Source organism: Macaca thibetana, chromosome 3 (assembly GCF_024542745.1).
Source record: "Macaca thibetana thibetana isolate TM-01 chromosome 3, ASM2454274v1, whole genome shotgun sequence".
Classification (NCBI taxonomy): domain Eukaryota; kingdom Metazoa; phylum Chordata; class Mammalia; order Primates; family Cercopithecidae; genus Macaca; species Macaca thibetana.
In genome coordinates, this window is record NC_065580.1 from 4,098,791 (window position 1) to 4,112,117 (window position 13,327).

At 54.0% G+C, this 13,327-nt stretch overlaps 1 long non-coding RNA gene across 8 annotated transcripts in view; it reads left to right on the forward strand.

Annotated features, from left to right (window-relative positions):
- The window catches only part of LOC126950993 (uncharacterized), a 37,082-nt gene that overhangs the window by 11,332 nt on the left and 12,423 nt on the right, over window positions 1–13,327 (forward strand). The window contains exons 1-2 of one of the 8 annotated variants that reach the window (XR_007724317.1): window positions 4–2,679; window positions 3,199–3,391. The exons of 6 other annotated variants lie outside the window; for them this stretch is intronic. This is a non-coding gene — a long non-coding RNA (uncharacterized LOC126950993). Of the gene's footprint in view, window positions 1–3; window positions 2,680–3,198; window positions 3,392–13,327 lie in introns of those variants that run through there. One more of the 8 variants, XR_007724319.1, reaches the window with a different exon arrangement.

Consider the following 13,327-nt stretch of genomic DNA (forward strand, 5'->3'; position numbering starts at 1 on the left):
AGTCAGTTAAGCCTCTCTCCTTTATAAACTACCCGATCTTGGGTATTTCTTCTTAGCAGTGTGAGAACGGACTAATGCATCAAGGTTTTCAAAAGAGCTCTACCCACAGATCTTTTAAATTCCATTCTTTTCCTTTGGCTTCATAAATGAGTGAGCTTTCTTAAGGCTTATTATCAAGAGTGGCTTTCAAGTTTTAGGAGCACATTAGGTCTCTGAAGCCTTGTAAATTTCTTTTAAGTCACATGAAAAAGATCTTTACTTCCAAGGAGACACCTGGCTATGCTGGGGCCTTTGGGTTTACAGGGCTCATCCTGCACTTTTGGGGTGAGTGAGAAAATGATGCTCACCTCCTGGCTGCTTCAGCCTCCAAGTGTCCAACGCTGAAATGAATAGACGGGGTCCTCCCTCTCAGGCCTCATTATTGAGGGCAAACTATCCCCCGTGACAGAGGCGGGCAAAGGACATTATGAGCTATTCAGCCCTGCAGAGGCGACAGGCTGGGGATGTTCTCTTCCTAAGGCCAGAGATGCTTCTGAGGATGATGAGCTGATGCAGGCAGGGGTGGCTACTCTGCGCAGAGGGCAGAATAGTGCCGGCCCCCGGGATGGGCGAGAGGAGGGAGCATCCAGGAGCTAGGCCTGCAGAAGGAGGGACGGAGAGGCCCTGGGCCATGCTGAGGGTTTGAACTTGATCCTGAGGCCATCGGGGGCTGCAGGAGGGCTTTACACAGAACATAATTATATGGTAAGATGTAACCGTCAGAAAGTTATAAACGGCTGGGGCAACTACACGGATGGCAACAGACAAGAAGCTGGAAGCTGCTGGGAAGCTTTTGGGTGATCTGGCTGAGGAGGGAAGGGTGCTGTGCCAAGGATGGGGGAGGACAGCCGCCACTGGGGTGGAGATGCAGGACTTGGGACCGGCTGGGGGGCAGTGAGTCAGGATGGCCCACCCCTGGCCTGGCCACCAGGAGCACGGGGGTGCCATCCAGGAGTGAGACCTGCAGACAAGGGGCAAGCCTGGAGGGAGAGATGAGTGCAGCTTTGTTTTTAAAAATTTTTTGTAAAATACACATAAGAAAATTTACCATCTGAATCATTTTTAGCTCCACAGTTGAGTCTACTCGCATTGTTCTGCACCGGCTCTCTAGGGCTTTCTTGTCGCGAAAGTAAGCCCTGTCCTCCTTCAACACTAACTCCCCATTCCCCTCTGCCAGCCCTGACACCCACCCTGACACCCACCCTTCTACTTCCTGTCTCCATGGGTTTACTGTTCGGGGGGTATGCAGTGGGATCGCACAGTGCTTGTCCTGTGGCTGGGTCCCCCCACCCGGCGTAATAACTCCAAGCCTCTTCCGCGTTGTGCCGTGCATCTGAATTGCCTTCCTTTTTAAGGCTGAATAATCTGTTGTCCTGCACGGGTGGGGCACACTGCGTTTATGCCTCATTGGCTGACGGACACGTGGGTTGCCTCCACCCTTGGCTGTTGTGGGGTGCTGCTGTGATGTGGCTGTGCAAACTCCTCGAGTCCTTGCTTTCAGTCCTTTGGGGGAGAGACCCACAGTGGAACTGAGGGGTCACGTGGCGCTTCTGTTTCTAAGTTTTGGGAAACCACCGCCCTGGGCCTAGTTTCTGACGTGTGAAGCTGAGGTCTCTGTGGATGCCACGTATGAATGTGGAGCTGAGAGACTGGCATGAGCAGGAAGAATGGGGGCAGGGCCTGGGTGATGTCACTGTTTATGGGGAGATCCCCCCTTGGCCCTGCCCTGGGCCCTTTCAGCCTTCACTTGTCTCCTGGACTCTTGGCCCCCCAAGTCACCCCAGACACCACCGAGGTGATCTGGTCTTGGGACCCCTGGGGCACAGCACACAGCTTGTGCCTCAGGCCCCAGGTGCTGGCTGCTTCTGCCCTGGGCTCGCTGCTGCTGCTGTGGATTTGGGACGCACCCAGCACCTAGTGCTGCTACAGAAGAGTCCTAGGAGCGGGCCTTGGACTGAGGATGGTGAGGAGCTCTCCTCCCTTTGTCCTCTTGATGGGCCACCTTGGGCCTCAGTAGCTCAGGGGCGCTCTCAGCCCTGCGAGAGAGCACAGCCAACTGTGTTTGGAGCCCTCAGTGGCCAGGTGGGGACCTCGACTCTGCGTACTTGCCTAATCAGCCTCCTGGCCTTCCCCACCCCTCCTTGGGATTTCCCAGCAAGTAGCAGAGACAAGCTCGGGCTCAGGCTCTGCTTTCAGGGAACCAGTGAGGACAGAGCCAGGAGGAGAGCAGGTGGCAAAACAGGACAAGAAACCAGAGAGACTTGGTCACAGAGGAGACCGCCCTCACGGAGGGTGCCTGGCTGTGTCTCGTGCCACCGAGAAGGCACATTAGAGAGGTGCCCAGCAGCACCCTGGCTCCCTTGGGGGGAAGATTTGCAGGGTCAGGAAACCAGAGACGGGAGGAAGCCAGCCCTCGGGGGCAGTTTCCGGAGGATTCTGCCTGCTCTGGGAGGGAGTCACGGGGCCACGTTCGGCGGATGCGTTTCTAGGTTAGAATTTTTTCTTTTCTTTTCTTTTTAAGATTAGAGTCTTGGGAATATTTCTCTGCTTATTAAAAATAATAAATTGAAAGGGATAGGCTGGAGTTAAAAGAGAATCAATGGACCAAGGACCTGGAGGAAATGGGACAGGACCCAGCAGGTAGGAGGGGCTGGCTACAAACAGAAGAAGAGTGGGGCCCTGGGCCACTGAGGGGTGAGGGGCACAGATAGGGTGGGGTGGAGGGGTGTGTGTCAGAGACAGAAACAGAGAAACAGACACAGAGAGAGGCAGAGACAGAAACAGACACGGACACAGAGACAGAGCAAGCAAGAGAGACAGAGACAGAGAGAGACAGAGACAGAGAGAGACAGAGACAGAGAGAGACAGAGACAGAGAGAGACAGAGACAGAGAGAGACAGAGACAGAGAGAGACAGAGACAGAGAGGGACAGAGACAGAGAGAGACAGAGACAGAGAGAGACAGAGACAGAGAGAGACAGAGACAGAGAGGGACAGAGACAGAGAGGGACAGAGACAGAGAGGGACAGAGACAGAGAGGGACAGAGACAGAGAGAGACAGAGACAGAGAGAGACAGAGAGACAGAGGTAGACAAAGGGACACAGAGAGAGAGAGGCATAGGAAGGCTGAATGTGGGCTTCACTCTGTCTTTCTCATTAGCTCTGTGCACCAGGGGAAGCCCTGTTGCTCCAACTGAAGAGGGCAGAGGCCTGGCAGCCTAGAGCAGGAGGACAGAACAACTGTCTGAGGATGGCAGCAGCACTGCTAGGCCCCTTGAGCCCTGGGCTGGAGCAGGGATGGCAGTGGCACCCATGTGACTGAAGCTTTCTCTAGGAGTTCTGGGAACACCAGGGTAAGGCGGTGGCAAACGGGCAAGTGCCGGAACAGACCTGCGTGGCAAGGAGGTGTGCACAGGGCAGGGTGCAGGAGAGCCCTCGGTGCTGGGCTAGGGACTCTGGGAGAGGCTGGAAAGGAAGCAAGGCTGGAGCGGGCTGAGGGGGTGCTGGGTGCCTCAGTGGGTCTAGAAGCACGGAGGTGAAGTTAGAGCTGATGGCTTCAGAGGTGGGATCGTTTGAGGTGGTGGTAGTCTGGGTGTCACCGCAGGAGTCACACTTGTGGGGATCCTCAGTGATGCTGGGCCCGGAGGTGATGGGGTGCAGTCGCTTTGCCTCCTTCAGAGGCTTGCATGGTGGCCTGGCATTCTCCATGCACAATGCTACACCGAGCACGTGCCCACTGACGGTGGACAGGGAGCCTGATCTCAGTGCCCAATGCGTTTACTGTCCCTGCTGGGCCACCTAGCACAGCTGTTGAGAGAGACAGTGGGTACGTTTGCCAAAGGCGTTGAGTTTGTGAAGTGCCTTCATCTCCAGTGACTCAGCTTACATGACAGGTGCCTCCTACATGGCTGACGAATGGAATTATGGTGGAGAAAAGGAATCCTGGGAACCTGCCCCGGTGGATCTCTTCCCATGACCACCCCGGGATCTCTTGCTCCTGCAGCGGCATCCTGATTTTCTCTCCTGCTCCCCAGCCTCGGCTGACAGAAGAGGGAACAGGCAAGGTGTGTCTGTCAGAATGAGTTATGACAGCAAGCAAAGAATAATTCCACCTAACAGCAGTGTGAAAAGGATAGAAGACTTCTCTGTCATAGTCAGGACGCCCGGAAACATTCGATCCTCGGCTGAGACGTGCCCCTGGGGCAGGGACCTGGGTTCCTCCTTAACCCTCTGTTCCACTGTGCTTGGCTTCTGTTCCTAAGGTTGCTTCATAGCCCAGGAGAGCTGCCAGGGTGCCAGCTCTTACATTCCTGCTCAAGCCAGCAGGGAGGAAGAAAGATTATGTCCTTCTCTTCTGGAGCCCTTCCAAGCAGGTGCCCAGGCCAAGCTGACTTCCATCCCATGTTCTGAACTTTGACGTGGCCGCAGTTCACTGCATGAGGGTCTGGGACACAGAATCTTGATTCCAGATGGCCACCGAGAGAGCTCAAACTTGGTGTTTCCTGACTGAGGAGGACAGGCAGAATGGATACTGGACACGGTTGACTGTGCCCCAAAGAGAGACTAAAGAGCTGCATCTTAGGATGATAAAAGGTGACTCAGATGTGCTGTTGCTTCTTATTCTTTCAGGAAACAGGGTAATAATAGAAAGGAGAGTGCGGGACTTTGACCCTTAAAAGAATCAGCCTACTGGAGCCAACTGATGCAGGGGAAAAGCGTTTGCACTCATGGAGAAGAAGAACAGTAGCCTGATCTCTGGCCTTTGAGTTTTAATCCACAGCTGATAGTAAACCCTCTTCTGATGTTTATGACGGGCACGAGTCCAGTCCCTGACCAGATCAGCCAACGCCATTCCTCCAATGACACAAAGGAACGTCTTCCGAAAGCATGGCCGGCGCCCTCCCGCGACCTTCCACTGAAGCTCGCTCGTGTCAGCCTCAGGCTATGCTGTTGCCCTAGTTTAATCATTAATCACCTCGCTTTTGCTCTCTAAAGTTTCCAGGCTTCGAGAGTAGTCTGAACCACCTGCATCAGAAGTGCCTAGAAGCTTGCTAAAATGTGGATTTCAAGGTTTCATCTCAGAAATAGTCATCAAAACCCCTGGACGACCGGGTGCAGTGGCTCACGCCTGTAATCCCAGCACTTTGGGAGGCTGAGGCGGGCGGATCACAAGGTCTGGAGATCGAGACCATCCTGGCTAACACAGTGAAACCCCATCTCCACTAAAAAATACAAAAAAATTAACCGGGCGTAGTGGCGTAGTGGCGGGAGCCTGTAGTCCCAGCTACTTGGGAGGCTGAGGCAGGAGAATGGCATGAACCTGGGAGGCAGAGCTTGCAGTGAGCTGAGATCGCGCCACTGCACTCCAGCCTGGGCGACAGAGCGAGACCCCGTCAAAAAACAAACAAGAAACAAAAAAACAAAACCCTGGACATAGGGTCTGGAGCGTTGCCTTTTAAAAAACATGCCATAAAACTTGAGAAGCAGTGTTCTCATGCTGTGTCTGCATCACCGCAGGCCCTCCGTGTATTTTACAGATAGGAGAACCCAGGTCTGGGGATGAAGGGACAGAGCAGGGACTTGGATTGAAGTCTCCCAGCTGTCATCCTCGTGTCATCCTACGGCCACCTTGCTGGAAGGTTGAGGCTCTGGCCTTGGTTCCTTGTGGTTCAGTGCCCTCCAGTGGAGCCCTGACTGATGCCCATGCCACAGCTGCCTCCTGGAATTGTTCTAAAAATCAAATGGGGTAACAGCTGCAAAAGGGTTCTCAGTCAAAAGGCCGTTCGGCTGAGAGCGCATTTGCCACGATTACCTTCTGGGTGTTTTGGGGTGAGGCCGTGTTTTTGTATACTTACATTTTTGTTTAAGGATCTAATTTACGACCAGGACGTACCACACTAGGCATCTGGTGGGCGCATGGTGCTGCTGCATTGGCTGAAGCTGCGCGTCTCTGTTGAGTGAGAAGTTGAGCACATGGGAGGGTGGAGGCCTGTCCTGGGTCAGGCTGAATGGTGGCTGAGAGGTCGTCGGGCTCAGAGACGCCAGCCCACCAGAACCCCAGCATTCCCAGCCTCCTTAATGTGCTGGTCATTTCCTCAAATTATCCACAATCCAGCACCACCCAGAGTCCAAACTGACGCAGCTGCGTGTCTCTGAGGGCCCAGGCAGAGCTGTCCTTTTGAAGCTTGGCTCTGGGCTGTGTCTGCACCAGAAACCGGCTCAGCTTGCCTGCCCTGCCCTGTCCTTGCTAACAGCTCCTATTTTCTTTGTTTAAGAAAGAGCATAAATATTATTAGTTGGCAATTTAGTTACAGAACCTAACAGGGATGTCTGGAGACAGATTTAGTGCAGAAGCCAACGAATTTGGATCTGTCTAGTGCCAAGTTTAAAGCTCCTTAAAGAAAGCTTTTTTGTTGTTTGTTTTCCTTTCTCTCTTCATTTGGTGACATGTCCAGGAAGTGTATGGCTGGCAGGTTGAAAAAGTCCTGGGAGAAAATAACTTGTGTTGGACGGCAGCAAAGTCCTTCCTACTGGAACTTCCTAGACAAGTCCTTTGGGTCACACATTACTTTTACTAGACAAATCTCTTTTCACTGGACGTCTCCAATTTCAGGATGTGTGATAACTCAGACACCAGTTTGTTGATCTGAAGTTGCCTTCATCACATTCCGTGATGGAGGATTTACCAAGCAAATGTCTGAATTATCAATGCTTTGAAGTTCTGTAAGGCCCATTTTGAACTGTGGGAACTGAACTGTTGGTTGATTAGAGGCACTGACGCTCTGGGTACGGCGTGACAGAGTATGAGAGCCATGTGCAGGGCCTGGGTTTGGAGCCTGGCTCTGCCCCTTGCAGGTCTTGGTCATGGGGTCCCTGTGAGCTGCTTATTCACCTGCCAGGGGAATGAGCGAGTCCTTCAAAGGAGGTATTGAGAGCTGATGACACAAAAGTACCTTAATATACCTTTGAAGATACTGCCTCGGACTCAACTCTACCACGAAGACTAAGGCATCTCTGTTTGTCTGCCCTGTGAAAGCATTTAAGGACATTGCTAATTTCTGCCATCAATAAATTTACTGGTCTTATTCTATTGGGTCACTATAAAACTGGCAAGAAGCAAACAGTCTTCAGAAAAGCACTTTGATGCTCATATTACCTTAAATCACTGTGATCGATAAGGATAGAAATCAACAAGGAACAATGAAATGTGCAGGCCCTAAAACAGAAAAGACGGAGGGTGCGAAGCCTCCTGCCTCCTTCCTCTCCCCAGCTTTGCAGCAGGTCCTCAAGTGAGGGAGGGCTGTGGGAGTTTTCTTTTGCTGCTATTACGGTAAATTACCACAAACTTAATGGCTGCAGACAACATAAATTTATCATCTGAGAGTTCTATAGTTCAAAAGTCCACTACAGGTCTCACTGGGCTACGACCAGGTGTCAGGACGCTGGATCCTTCTGGGGACTCCAGGGGAGCCCTGTTTTCTTGCCTTTTCCAGGTTGGAGGACTCCCACCTCCCTGGGCTCGGGCCCCTTTTGTCTTGCAGCCTGCAGCAGCATCTCTCTGACTGCGCCTTGCAGCACGGCCCTTCCTCCAACTCCTCTCCCGCCCTCCTCACCAGAAGCACCTGGGATGACATTCACCCACTGGATGATCCAGGAGAATCTCTGGTCTCGAGGACACCAATGAGCAACTGTCATCCTCTGCCATGGAACCTGACACATGCTCGCGTTCCAGGGATCCAGACGTGAATGTCTCTGGGGCCATCGTTCCCTCTGCCACGGGATGGTTTCCACTGGTCGAGGCAGAAATGTCGCATGGCTTGGCCGAAGCAGCGGCAGTGGGAAGCCAGGGGTGGAGGCCTCTGTCCTCCGCTTTTGGGCTCTGGTCAGGCATTTAATTCCTTGCTCTGGAGATATTCCCGGTGAGTCGGCTCTCGTTAAATCTCAGAAAATTCGGTGCTGTGGAGTGGACGAGACTGGTGTATCATTGTTTAGGCCTCATCTGAGCCCAAGGATTCTGTCTCAGCGATGGGGACCAGCCCGGGTTGCTGTTTCCACAAAAGAATGACTCTAACAGCAGAAATGCAGAAATGCGTGTGGAGTGAGAGACCTCTGGCCTGGCATGTTGGGCAGCCCACCGGCTCCAGCAGTGTTTCTTGGGCAGTCGCTAGGCCACCTGCGTCTGAATCCCAGGGAACTTGTTCAGGAAGAAACCTGCTCCCAGTCCGGTCCCTCGGAATCAGAGTCCCTGGTAGCAGGGGGCCAGGGAAGCTGCATTTTTCCCCTGTGATTTTTTACACACAATGAAGCTTCAGAACCACCAGTGCAGGGACATAGACACGGACGGACCAGCCAGACGGACGGCCGCTGCCAAGACAGACACCTGGGAGGCCTGGTCGGTCCGTCTCCTTCAGGGAGTGCTCAGGAGAGTCGAACGCACCTCATTCCTCGTGGCACTGTTGCCCGCGCTCACCCTGAAACTTGAGCCAATGTGAGAAAGAGCAGCGCGTGGTGATCCGTGGGGCACTGCAGGCCACAGACCCCGAATGCAGTTTTTGTGATGGGAGTCCGAGGCGGAATAGCTGTTCTACAGCCATGAAGGCAGCCAGCACATTTCCAAAGCCCCTACTCTGCATAATGACCTTATAAAGTCCACGTTTTCTTTCTTTTGCTGGCAGATAGGATCTTTTCTAACCTTTTTCCCCTAAGATTCATATTCATACATATTTCCCTTCCTCGGCGTGATTTATAATGGTTGCACAGTGGGCCGTCCCGTGGGAGGGCCATCATTCACTTCAACAGGCCCCTTTCTTGGGCCTGTAGGTAAATCTACATATTCTTTTTGACTGAGGCTTTTTGGCAACCACACATGAAAGTGATGGTCTGGGCCGGGCATGGTGGCTCACGCCTGTAATCCCAGCACTTTGGGAGACCGAGGTGTGTGGATCACCTGAGGTTAGGGGTTTGAGATCAGCCTGGACAACATGGCAAAACCCCGTCTCTAGTAAAAATATGAAAATTAGCTGGGCGTGGTGGCGCATGTCTGTAATTCCAACTACTCGGGAGGCTGAGGCAGGAGAATTGCTTGAACCCAGGAGGCGGAGGTTGCAGTGAGCTAAGATTGTACCACTGCACTCCAGCCTGGGCCACACAAAGCAAGACTCCGTCTCAAAAAAAAAAAAAAAAAAAAAAAAAGAAAGTGATGGTCTGTAGCTGATGCAATTATGTAACATGCCACACCTTCCATTTTATCATTTTTAATACGGAATAAAATCCGTCCACAAGCTTCTAGGAGACAACGTTCAAGGCTGATGTGGTGCAGGTTGTGTTTCTGCCTGGAGCAGGTACTGCCAAGATAACAAGAGTTTGACTGTTTTTATGAAGATCAATGACTCTGACCCCCACAAAGGATTCCTCTGTGAGTGAGGGATCAGATGACAGCCCGTGGACAGCTGGCATTCCTCAGCCTGTTGGTCAGACGATGCTCCCTCCTCTGAGAATGGCAGGGTTCCCTCAGGGGAGGAGGTGAGCTGATTGGGTCAGCTGGGAGCTAAGTGAGGTCACAGGCAGGGACGTCTACCCCGTGGAATCATGTCTTATTAAGGAGTGAAAGAGACACCATCTATCGCTGCCCAGGAATCAGCTCCGTGTGGCGGCGGGTTTGGGGCAGGGGCAGGTAAACGTCAGGAACAGACCAGACAGTGAACATTTTAGGATTTGTGACTGTGTAACTCTGCTGTTGTAGTGCAGAAGCAGCCGTGGGTGATACCTGGGCAAATGGGCCTGGCGTGTTCCCACGACAATGCATTTACTGTAACAGATGCCAAGAGGATTAGGCCACCGACTTTTGCATGTGCTCTTCGGGCCTGCCGCCTGAGCAGAATGAGGATTCCAGTGGTGTTCACATCATCAGGCGTCTCGTGTTCTGCATATAAAACAAGCTCTTGAAGTCAGGAGACAACGTGCAAGCTTAGCAGGCAGGTAGCTCGTGAAGCATCTCACCTCCCAGCATAACAAGTGCTTCTCCATCCGTGCGTACAGAATTCCACTCTGCAGGCGGCAATGTTGTGATGGAATATGCTCTGAGAGAGAGAGGAGGTGACTTCTGCCAGGAGTGATCAGGAGGACTTCTTGGAGGAGGCAGCACTTGAACTGGTCTTGAAAGATGATGAGATTTTAATGGGAAAAGAGACGATCGAGAAGAACCTTCCAGCAGGAGGGAGCTGCCTTAGCAAAGATAGGGAGGCTGGAAAACGTGAGAAGTGGGACAGGAAGATCAACACAGGACCTCTCCCTTCTGAGCCAAACTGACACTTACCTCTTGCCATGAAAGGTCGCTCTTCCGGAGATTATAAGCTATTTATTTTTAATAGAGAAACTGCCTTAGTTTGAGTTCTGGCTGCCACTTATTTAGGTAAGAAACAACTTTTTGGGCCTCAGGTCCTCATCTGTAAAATGGGCTGAATAATAGGATTGTGCCTCTCTCCAGCGGGCTGTTAGAGGTTGGGCTGCGTCCCACCAGTACTCACATGCTGAGGCCTAACCCGGTGTGACTGTACATGGAGACAGGTGTATAGGGAGGGGATGAAGGCTAAGTGAGGCCACAGGGGAGGGGCCCCTACCCTCTAGAGTCGTGTCTTTATAAGGAGTGAAAGAGAAGCCATCGCTTGCTTCTCTCCTGTGTGCAGAGGAAAGGCCAGGTCAGGACACAGTGAGGAGGCGCCCTGCAGCCCCAGGCAGAGCCCTCACCACGCCAGCCCTGCCGACGCCTCGATCTCGGACTCCCGGGCATCTGCTGCATAAACCACCCCGTCCGATGTATTTTCCCATGGCAGCTTGAGCAGAATGAGGCTGGGGCTTTGGAAGAAGGAACTTCACAGGTGAGGAACTTGGAGAGTGGGACGTGCCGTGTGTGCACATGTGCTGCTGGTGGCTGCTGTTATTGTTATGATCAGGAGTGGCGTATTCCCAGCCTCTGGAAGCTAACCTCATGGTTTTCTTTCTTCTTCCACTTTTCCTTTTTCAGATCATGTCTGCCCTTAGCCTGAATCCCCGCCATGTAGGGCTCCAGGACTGCTGTGGCCTCAGCAATTCTGGGCTCCCGGAGGCCCTGGTTCATCGTTCTGCCCTTTCCCCTTGGCTGGCCTAGATGCCATGTCCTCTTTCTTGGGACGGTCCTCACTGACGGGCCCCATGGGAGGAGGGAGACAGGGCCAGCTGCCATGTGGGCACAGCTGTCATGGCATCCCCTCCTCCAGACATTGCTCACCAGCCCTGGCTTCCCTGAGCTTCTCGTCAGCCCTGGTGGAAGTGAGCAGACATGATGACTTAGTCTTGTTTTCCCCATCAGGAGGCCAGGGCAGGGGAAAGGCAGTGTGCCGCTGAGTGGTTGGTCGTCTGACTTAGTGCCAGTCACGCGCATGTGATCTAGGGTCTCGGGGCACGGTGCTGGGACAGCTCAGCTGGCAGACCTAGGACAGGGCTGGAGGGTGGGGGGCAGGACTGGGGCCAGAACTCTTCTCCCTCCCTCCCTCCGGACTCAGGGGGGTCCCTTGGGCGAATTCCTTGTCCAGACAGAGATGTGCGGGGCGAGAGACCCCCAGTCTCCCTAGGAGAAGTGAGCAGGTGGGGCCCAAGACAACAGCCCCCTGTGGCAACCTCCAGCCCCGGGACAGTGGCCTGAACCCTGGGTCACCACGCTTACTCCACCCAGTGCAGAATTCTCCAGCGCCCAGCCTTGCAGAGGCAACGCGGCTCTGACAGGACCTGTAACCTCTTCCTGCCACTTCTTTGTCATGCAACCAGCCCTTGCCTTCAAATCTCTCAAAATCCTCTTCCCCAGAGGTGGCTGCCCTGGTCCTCGGAGCAGGCTGTGGACATGGACTCACTCTGCCGAGCTCTTCCTCGTCTGTGTACCGAGGCCACAGCCCCCACTCCCATCCCCAATGCAGGCTCTGCCTGTGCTACTGTCCCTTGTCCTTCCCCTTATCAAGCCCAGGGGACCCCGTAACCACACGCCCTCCTCAGGGCCTTTTCATTGGAATTCCCACACTCTGCATTTCTAAAGGACTGGTGGAAACCGCAGGGTTCTTCTGAGCAGTGAGCTACTCGAGTGAATCGAAATCACACTTGCTTCCTCCAAATCCCACCTGTAGCCACATTTGTCAGGAGCGCAGCTGCCGCAGAAAGCGTCTCTGGAGCTTGGGAAGCAGGCGCGGGGCCGCTCTGAACTCCCCTGTGCTAATCACACCCCATTTCTGCATCCTGCGGGCACTTTGGTCGGACCCTTCCGATATCAAACACTGATCAATTGTAATGAACGGCACTGTTCCCACACAGGACCTCTAATGACTACTGAGTTCTTATGAGGAGTGCCTCGTGCTTTGCAGCATCTAACGTCTCGACAGTGACCTGCTAGTGCCTATCTAGCCCGTCAGCAGATCACGGTCACCAACCCTGGGAGAGGTGGGCTTGCCATGCCGCTGCCCCTGCTGATTCTCCATCCAGCTGCCGCCTCCTACTGCAGGGCACCGCCGCTCCTTTCTTGGGTCCTGGCATGGCTCGTGGCAATTATCTCCCCTACCCCACCCCCACAACTGACGACGTGTTTCCTGTGTGAGACTCTTTGTCTCCCGAGAAGCAGACCCCAAGACAGGATGAGAGACGGATTTTATTGGGAAAAACACCTGCAGGAGAAAACGGGTGAGCACTGGCGGCAGCTGGGAGCACACACTGCCCCGCGGTCCGGTCTGAGCCTGCAGGAAGCGGGTGCATCCTGGGGGCTGCAGGTGGGGGCATCAGCTGGGAGGTGCTGGGGCCACTCGGGTGGCTCACACAGCTCAGCAGGGCAGGCCTGCAAACGGTCCACGTGTGAGCCACTGGTGACGTGAGGTCGGCTGTGCTGCCCCCCATGGAAGCTGGCCAGCCCAGGCGGGGGGGCACTTTACTTCCCAGAACCGGCCACCGTTACTCCTGCCAAACCAGCCCTCAGCAGGCTCCCATGCCTCCCAGGACAGGGCCTGCCTTGGTGCCCCCTGCACCCAGGACTGGTAGGAAGTCTGTGGGAAGCGTGGGTGATTCCCGCAGCAGCAGCAGGGCCGTCGATGAGGCTGCCATGGTGGCTGGGGGTGCGTGAGGCTCAGTTTCATGACCTCCACTCACACTCTCAAAACAAAGCCCCAGTTCCTCCCCTCGGTGCCCTCTGTGGCGGGGCCCCACCACCTCTGACCTTGTCTCCTGAGCTTCCGTCCCCTGCACAGGGCTGTCCTGGCCGTGCCATGCACCTTGTCACC